This window comes from Malaclemys terrapin, chromosome 4 (genome assembly GCF_027887155.1).
Source record: "Malaclemys terrapin pileata isolate rMalTer1 chromosome 4, rMalTer1.hap1, whole genome shotgun sequence".
NCBI classification, from domain to species: domain Eukaryota; kingdom Metazoa; phylum Chordata; order Testudines; family Emydidae; genus Malaclemys; species Malaclemys terrapin.
Genome location: NC_071508.1, coordinates 142062736 through 142070153, shown reverse-complemented (window position 1 = coordinate 142070153; position 7418 = coordinate 142062736). Strand labels below are relative to the sequence as shown.

At 47.0% G+C, this 7418-nt stretch overlaps 1 non-coding gene across 1 annotated transcript; it reads right to left on the bottom strand.

Moving 5' to 3' along the window:
- Positions 1-7344: 7344 nt before the first annotated feature.
- TRNAK-CUU (transfer RNA lysine (anticodon CUU)) lies at positions 7345-7417 on the bottom strand. Its single transcript has one exon. It is a non-coding gene; the product is annotated as a tRNA-Lys (tRNA).
- Position 7418: the final 1 nt, after the last annotated feature.

Sequence of the window (7418 nt, the reverse complement as noted above, 5' to 3'; positions counted from 1 at the left end):
AAAAACTTAATGTTAGTAACATGCTCATATTAATTATTTTAATTTTATTTTGGTTGGAGAGGCAAGTTAGCAGCAAGGCAGATGTTAAAATATGTAATCCTACGGCAATAAATATGAAATAAAAATACAAAACTGAACTCTAAGGCAAATGATGTACAATAACTGATGTAAAGACCAAAAAGTAATAAAAGACTTGAAATTCCTAACAGAGAATCAAATGAAAATGTTCTCTGAGGAGCCTGTGATCAGGCTTTTTTGTTGTTTGTTTAATTACTGTTGATGCAAATACATTTTTTTTCAGGTATATCAATATTAACATTGTTAACAATCCCAGACTCTAGAGTTCTACCCTCCACTTTAATTATTCTAAAGGTCTGTTGAGTCAAAAATTCACCCTTTAAAAACACAACAGCTTACATTTGGATGCACATAACGTGCTATTATGACACTAATTAATAGGCTTCTATAAATCCTGTAACTCGGTATACTGCAAGGTACTCTTACTTGGAAAAGTATCTCTAAAGTTTGTGAGACACACTCTCTCACTCACACACACACGCAGAGCTGTTATTTTTGTCAATTCTCATTATTTCCACTAGAATTTTATTTATAATATTGCCTTAAATAATATTTTGTGCACACATGGTATAGTGCTTTCCATCTGAGAATTATGAACGCTTCAGTGTCAAAGGTTTGACTTATTTTTAGGTGAGGAATGTCAAGATTAAGGATCAGTTTGTCATTAATTTACACTAATATGCCTGACTCGTAACTATCTCTAGATAACTAGTAATTTTCACCTATACTGTACTAAATACTGAGACAGATGGATTCTTGTGCCTTTAAATCCTATTGTTAGGCTTGAATGTTTAATCAATCTTTAGAATTTGTTTATTTAGAATCCTTCATTACCGCTAATAGGATTTGCGTGACTAATTCCACCCCTCCCAGCCTGTTGTTCACTTTCTGGTGGCTACTGAAATGTAGTTTTAGAAATAAAATGCCTTCTTACATAGAAACAACAAAGATTGTTGATTTTGAAACTAAACAGTGTAGCATGCAGTGGTATTTAAATAAGCTTTAATCTGAAGGTTGTCATTACATTTCATAAGTGCCCTAACCTCATATGCATTTTTTAGTTGGCAAATATTGACAGATCCTCTCTCCTATCTTAATATTTTTAATTAGTGTGTGTCTGGGAATCACTGTGTGAAGTCCCATGGCTTGTACTATAAATTAAGTCAGACTTGATGATCATAGTGGCCTCTTCTGGCCTTAAAATTTGTTTACCCCCCCCACCCCCCAACATATTATTGAGGGATATAGTTGAGCTACCTGGAGCTAGGCAGAATATCTCTAATACTAGCTACATTCATCTTTCTGTACACACCTACCATCTAGGCATCATTCATGTATCTGCTATAGTTTGTAATGAAGATCTTGGAACAGTTACTGATAATGGCAAGTACTTAGCCCATTTCCCCTACCCATTTTTAATGGAAATAATTAGGAAAGCATAAATCACTGCAAAAGGTGAACTTGATTCTAAAAATGCGTGTGAGAGAAAAAGATACACCTTCTGGCTAACAGCCTGTTGTATTTCTTTCATGACTGATTCTTAGTCTATATAGTACCACTAGAGCTTCTTTATAAAAAAAAGATGTCTTTGCAATGTGTATTAATGTGCCCCTTGATAGAGAGAGATCAGACCAAGTTTATGTCATCCCCTTGTAAATATAAGGTGAATGCATCAGAATAACAATCTGAAGTTTCAAATTCTGTTTTGGCCCAATATGCAAAACTCCTACTGAGTGCATTGAGAGTTGCATGTACAAAAGAAATATCTTGGCCTGAAGGGCCAAATTATGCAATCACTTGTTGTAGTCTATAGAGCTTGCTACTTGTAGTCCCATGGAAGCCAGAGGAATGCTCACATTAATAATCACTATGCGCCAGAGGAGGGATTTGCAAGAATGGACTCTTAGAGTGTGAGACTTTTATTTTCATTTGTCTTATACCACAGCAAATTCAAATATAGGAGCCATGGAAATTCACAGGTCTATTAGTTGTTCCGAGTCCAATATCTTGTGGCCCATGATGGTTAGAAACAGAAATTTCATCCTGTTGAAAAGAAGATATTCCCCACTTTCCAGCGCTTGTAGCCTGGAAGCTCCATAGATATCAAACCTTAAAAATATAAAAGGTGTTTTAGGTCATTGATTTGTTTTTAAAGTATATTGATTATAATTCTCTCCTTCCTCCAAGGGCTGATTGATAGTAGAACTCCTGGTATGAAGCTAGCCAGGCTTTACTGGTGCAGATATGAAATGTGTTTGAATACACCCAAATACAAGGCCCTGCTTTAAGAACAAAGAATGCATGACATACCTAGAGAATGGGGGACTGTATCCTGGAAATCAGTATCTCTGTAAAGGATTCAGGGGTCATAACAGGCAAACAATTGAACATGAGCTCCTAGTAAAATGCTATGGCAAACAGGGCTAATGTGATCCTTGGATTTATAAATGGGCATAATGAGTAGGAGATGATTTTACCTCTGTACATCACTGGTGAGACTGATCCTGGAATACTGGGTACAGTTCTGGTGTCCACATTTTAAAAAGGATATTGAAAAACTTGAGAGGGCGCAGAGAAACGCCACAAAAATGATTCAGTGGCTGGAGGAAAATGCCTTACACTGAGAGAGGGGCAAAAATACCAGGCACCAAAGGGTTCCTTAAGCTAGTAAAGAAAGGCATAACGAGTACCAATGACACATTCAAATTAGAAATCAATTTCACACTATTAACAGTGAGGGTGATTCACCATTGGAACCAACTAACAAGGGAAGTGGTGGCTTCTCCATCTCTTGATGGAGTCTTCAAATCAAGACCAGATACCTTTCTGGAAGACATGCCTTAGCAAAACACAAGTTATTAGGCTCAATTCAGGGGTAACCAGATGAAATTAGCTGGCCTGTGTTGTAGAGGAGGTCAGACTAGATGTTTTAATGGTCCGGGCTGGCCTGAAAATCTGGGAACAATGGTACTGAAGCCAACCCACTGTCTCTGTGAGTGTTGAAGTACACCGGCCCCTATGTGTCTGGAGTTTACTGTAACCTCAGAGGCAAGTACTGTAGGTGCTTCAAACATTAGGCTGTACCAGTTCTTGCCCTTGATATATTCCTATAAACTCCATTGCCAAGTGAGTGATACAGGATTATTTTTAGGAGGACTGGCAGAAATATAAGGTGCTAATGTCCCAGACACAGTCACAGTTATCCTGTGCTGCCACTGCTCACGATATTATCACAAGTCTCATGATATTTGATGTTTTACCTAAAATCTCAGATCCTGGCACTGAATAAAAACCTGAAAACCTCAGTTTATATTTCAAAATGAAAGCACGTTTCTAGCACTCGTTCTGGCAAGAATCTTGAAAATGTGACCCGAATGCACTATGTAGGCTCAAAAACCTGAAGGCAAAATTTATTATTTTGTAAAATCTTACAGTTTTTTAGCCAGTCTCATCATTTTGGGGGCCTGACTCATGATTAAGGATACGATTCCGTCACGGAGTCATGGATTCCATGACTTTCCGGGACCGCCGTGACATCTGAGGCAGGAGTGGAGCAGCTGTTAGCCCCAGGGCTGCTGAAGCAGCGGCCACTGGAACAGCTGACCAGCCGTCAGCCCTGGGGCTGCAGGAACAGCTGATTGGTGGCCAGCCCGAGGATAGGGGGAGGGGGCGGAAGCCGGAAAGATGCAGGGCGGGGCTTTGGGGGAAGGGGTGGAATGGGAGAGGGGAGGGGAGGGGGCGGAGTAGGGGCGGGCTGTGGCCGAGTCGCTCACTGCTGATGGCGCCAGGCCCGTCACTACCCACCCAGACCGCCCTGGACCCAGAGCCGTCCTGTCCATAGGACAGATCGGGGCAACTGCGTCCCCCGGAAATGCAGGGCCCCCCAAAGCACGGTAAGGCTATGGACAGGACGGTTCTGCCTGGACCCCACCTCCCACTGAAGCGCAGGGCCTGGGGCGGTTGCCCTGGTCCATCCTATGGACAGGACGGCTCTGCTTGGACCCGTTCTGGGCACCACCAAAAATTATACAAACCTGGTGCCCATAGTAACAGCTAATTTAGACCTCCATCGTTTTGTATGTATAGTTGGGATTATGTTTTCCAATATGCAGTAGTTAGCATTTATCAACATTGAATTTCTCTGCCATTTTGTTGCCCAGTCACCCAGTTTCGTGAGATCCCTTTGTAACTTTTTGCAGTCTGCTTTGGATTTAAAAACTTTGAGTAGTTTTGTATCATCTGCAAATTTTGCCACTTCACTGTTTACCCCTTTTTCTAGATCGTTTATGAATATGTTGAACAGCACTGGTCCCTTTACAGATCCCTGGGCATCACCACCATTTGCCTTCTCCATTTTGAAATCTGACCATTTATTCCTACCCTTTGTTTTCTATCTTTTAACCGGTTACTGATCCACGAGAGAATCTTCCCTCTTACCCCATGACTGCTTACTTTGCTTAAGAGCCTTTGGTGAGGGATTCTCTAGAGACCAACTGATAAAGAAATGTCTGTTGCGTAAAGAGCTGGAGTTTAAACTGACTCTTTTTGATCCAGCAAACGGACAGGACTTTCTGACCCGGGGGCGGGGGAAGGGGCGACTCACTCCTTGCAGAAGGGGTGGAAGGACTGACAGCTGCCAGAGCCCTGGCTGGAGTTGGGGTGATCTCTGGTAAGCTAATGAGCATGTGGGGAGGCTCTTTTATTATTTTTAGTATGTTTTCTCTGTCATACTTTTCCCTTAAGAATCAATGCACTGGCTTAGACAGAGCTGTGTGGTGACTTGTGCCTGCTGACAATTACAGTCGGTCACAGCCTTCAGAGAGAAAGCAGAGCACAGGCGCAGGCCTGGTTAGGCCATCTGGCTTGCTGGGGAACTCCCAGCACAGGCAGGGAACTGTGCAGCCTGGAAAAAACTCAGTCAGGAAAGAGAGAGAGAGAGATGCGGTTCTCTGCTCAAGAGAGGTGATGGCTGAGAGTCTAGTGTGGGTGCCTTTGCTGGACCATTGAGGGGGAATCAAGATGCCGCTGCCCTGAGCTGCGATGACACATACCACTGGCAGTGGCGAGGAGCCCTGCTGGTGGCCCCACTGGCCACTCAGGTTTGGCACTGCCACGCTAGAGGGGCCACACGTAAGTGCCATAGCGCTGAGCCCCCTTGTTACCAGGTGGCTGTGCCATCACTCAGTTTTGGTCTTGCCATCCACATCACAGCTGAGGGCCGGTGAGTGACAGGCCATTCACCTGCACTGCCTTGCTCTGCTGCTATCTGCTGCCACCATAGAGCTGCCGCTGGCCGCAGTGCTTGGGAGCTTCCTGATCTGCTGTGCAGGTGAGAGCCCAGTCTGGGGCAGAGGCGGGTGGGGGCTGTCAGAGTGTCCCCCCTGCCCATCATGTGCCCGGGCAGGCAAAGCATGCCCCTAACCCCAACCCCAGCCCCTGCCCCACTGAGACACCTGGCGCCAGCTGTTCAGGCAGGGGAGGGGGCTGCTGTCCCTAGCACTGCTGGGGAGCAAGGTCTGGGGCTTGTGGGGCTCCAGCCAGGGAGCAGGGTTGGGGGGGCCGCTCTGCGCAGCTCCCAGAAGCAGTGGCATGTTCCCCCTCCGGCTCCTACGTTTATGAGCAGCCAGGGGACTCTGCCCCGTATGCTGCCCCTACCCTCAGCGCCACCCCTGGAGCTCCCATTGTCTGGAAACCACAGCCAATGGGAGCTGCAGGGGCGGTACCTGCGGAGGGGGCAGCGCGCAGCAGAGCTGCCTGGCTGCTCCTCCGCGTAGGAGCCGGAGAGGGGACATGCTCTTGGTTCCGGGAGCTGCTTGAGGTAAGTACTGCCATAAGCCTGCACCCCTGAGCCACCCCGCCAGCACTCCACCCCCTGCCCCAGACCTGATCCCCCTCCCGCCCTTTGAACCCCTTGGTCCCAGCCTGGAGCACCCTCCTACACCCCAAACCCCTCATACCCAGCCCCACCCCAGAGCTCGCACCCCAGCCTGAGCCCTCATCTGCCCCCCACACTTCACCCTCCCTGCCCCAGCCCAGAGCCCCGTCCCGCACACTGAACTCCTCATTTCTGGCCCCACCCTGGAGCCCGCACCCCCAGCCAGAGCCCCCCCCCCCACGCACCTCAACCCCAATTTCGTGATCATTCATGGCCCTCTATACAATTTCCCAATTACCCAGATGTAGCCCTTGGGCCAAAAAGTTTGCCCACCCCTTCCCTAGCAATCCCCCTTCCATACTTCTCTTACCCACACCCAACAATCCTCCAGGTTCACTCCCAGGCTCCTTCCCAGAAATTACTTCCCTCTCCCTCAGCTCCTCCATTACCCCTGACTCCCCCAAGCCTTTGCACTGCTTCTGAGGGGTGCGGGAAATACAGTTCTGTATTTTACTTTAGATTAATTATTACTCAATGTTCTGTATTCATATGCCTAGTAAGGAATCTATTTGTCAAAAGAAACATTTCCTGAATCTTTGTTGTTGTCTGTATTATTACAGGCAGGTATTTCGAAACAAATTACAGAAATAATTGAAAGTCGGGTGATTATATGGTGTTCTTTTGAGAAATAAAATATGCAGAATTTTGCAGAATTTCAAAATATTGGGCGCAGAATTTGTAATTGGCGCAGAATTCCCCCAGAAGCAGTCTCAGGGCAGCCTCTGACCCCACAATCAGCCTTTTCCAATAAGAAACAAGCCTCGGGGACACAGATTGAGTCGTCCTTTGGTGGGACGGGACCTTTCGCCAGTAACACCCAAGAATACAGCTGCTAGCTAGTTAAAAAGCAGCCCCACTCTGTTTGATGATAGTCACAGCTTAAACACCAAAGGGAGGTACAGAAAAAAATAACCCCTGGCTTTGTTACCAGCACTGGGCTACTTTGGGGCTAGTTTTACGTGACTTTGGGCTATTAATGCAGTAGAAATTTGGCAGCCTGCTCCTCTGAGGGTCGCCCCAGATCTGCCCCACAGCGCAGTGGGACCAGGGGCTCCCTACCCTTGGAGAGGGGCTGCCTGGAGGGGCCGCCGCAGCCTTTCCTGTGCTGGAGGGTGCCTGGCCATCGGTCCCCAGGCCCTGCCCATCGGTCCCCAGGCCCTGGCCCTCCCCGTCTGGGCCCACCCCAGCCCCACCGAGCTGCCCCGCTTTGCAAGGCTGCATTGCCAAGCTTGGCTCTTTCCCAGGCAAACTGAGCTGCCCCCATCGCTGTTCCGGGCAAAAACACCGAAAACCTGCCACAGTAACTGCAGCTAGAGGAGTAAAAATTTCTGCGCCCAACGTGGGGCTCGAACCCACGACCCTGGGATTAAGAGTCCCATGCTCTACCGACTGAGCTAGCCGGGCG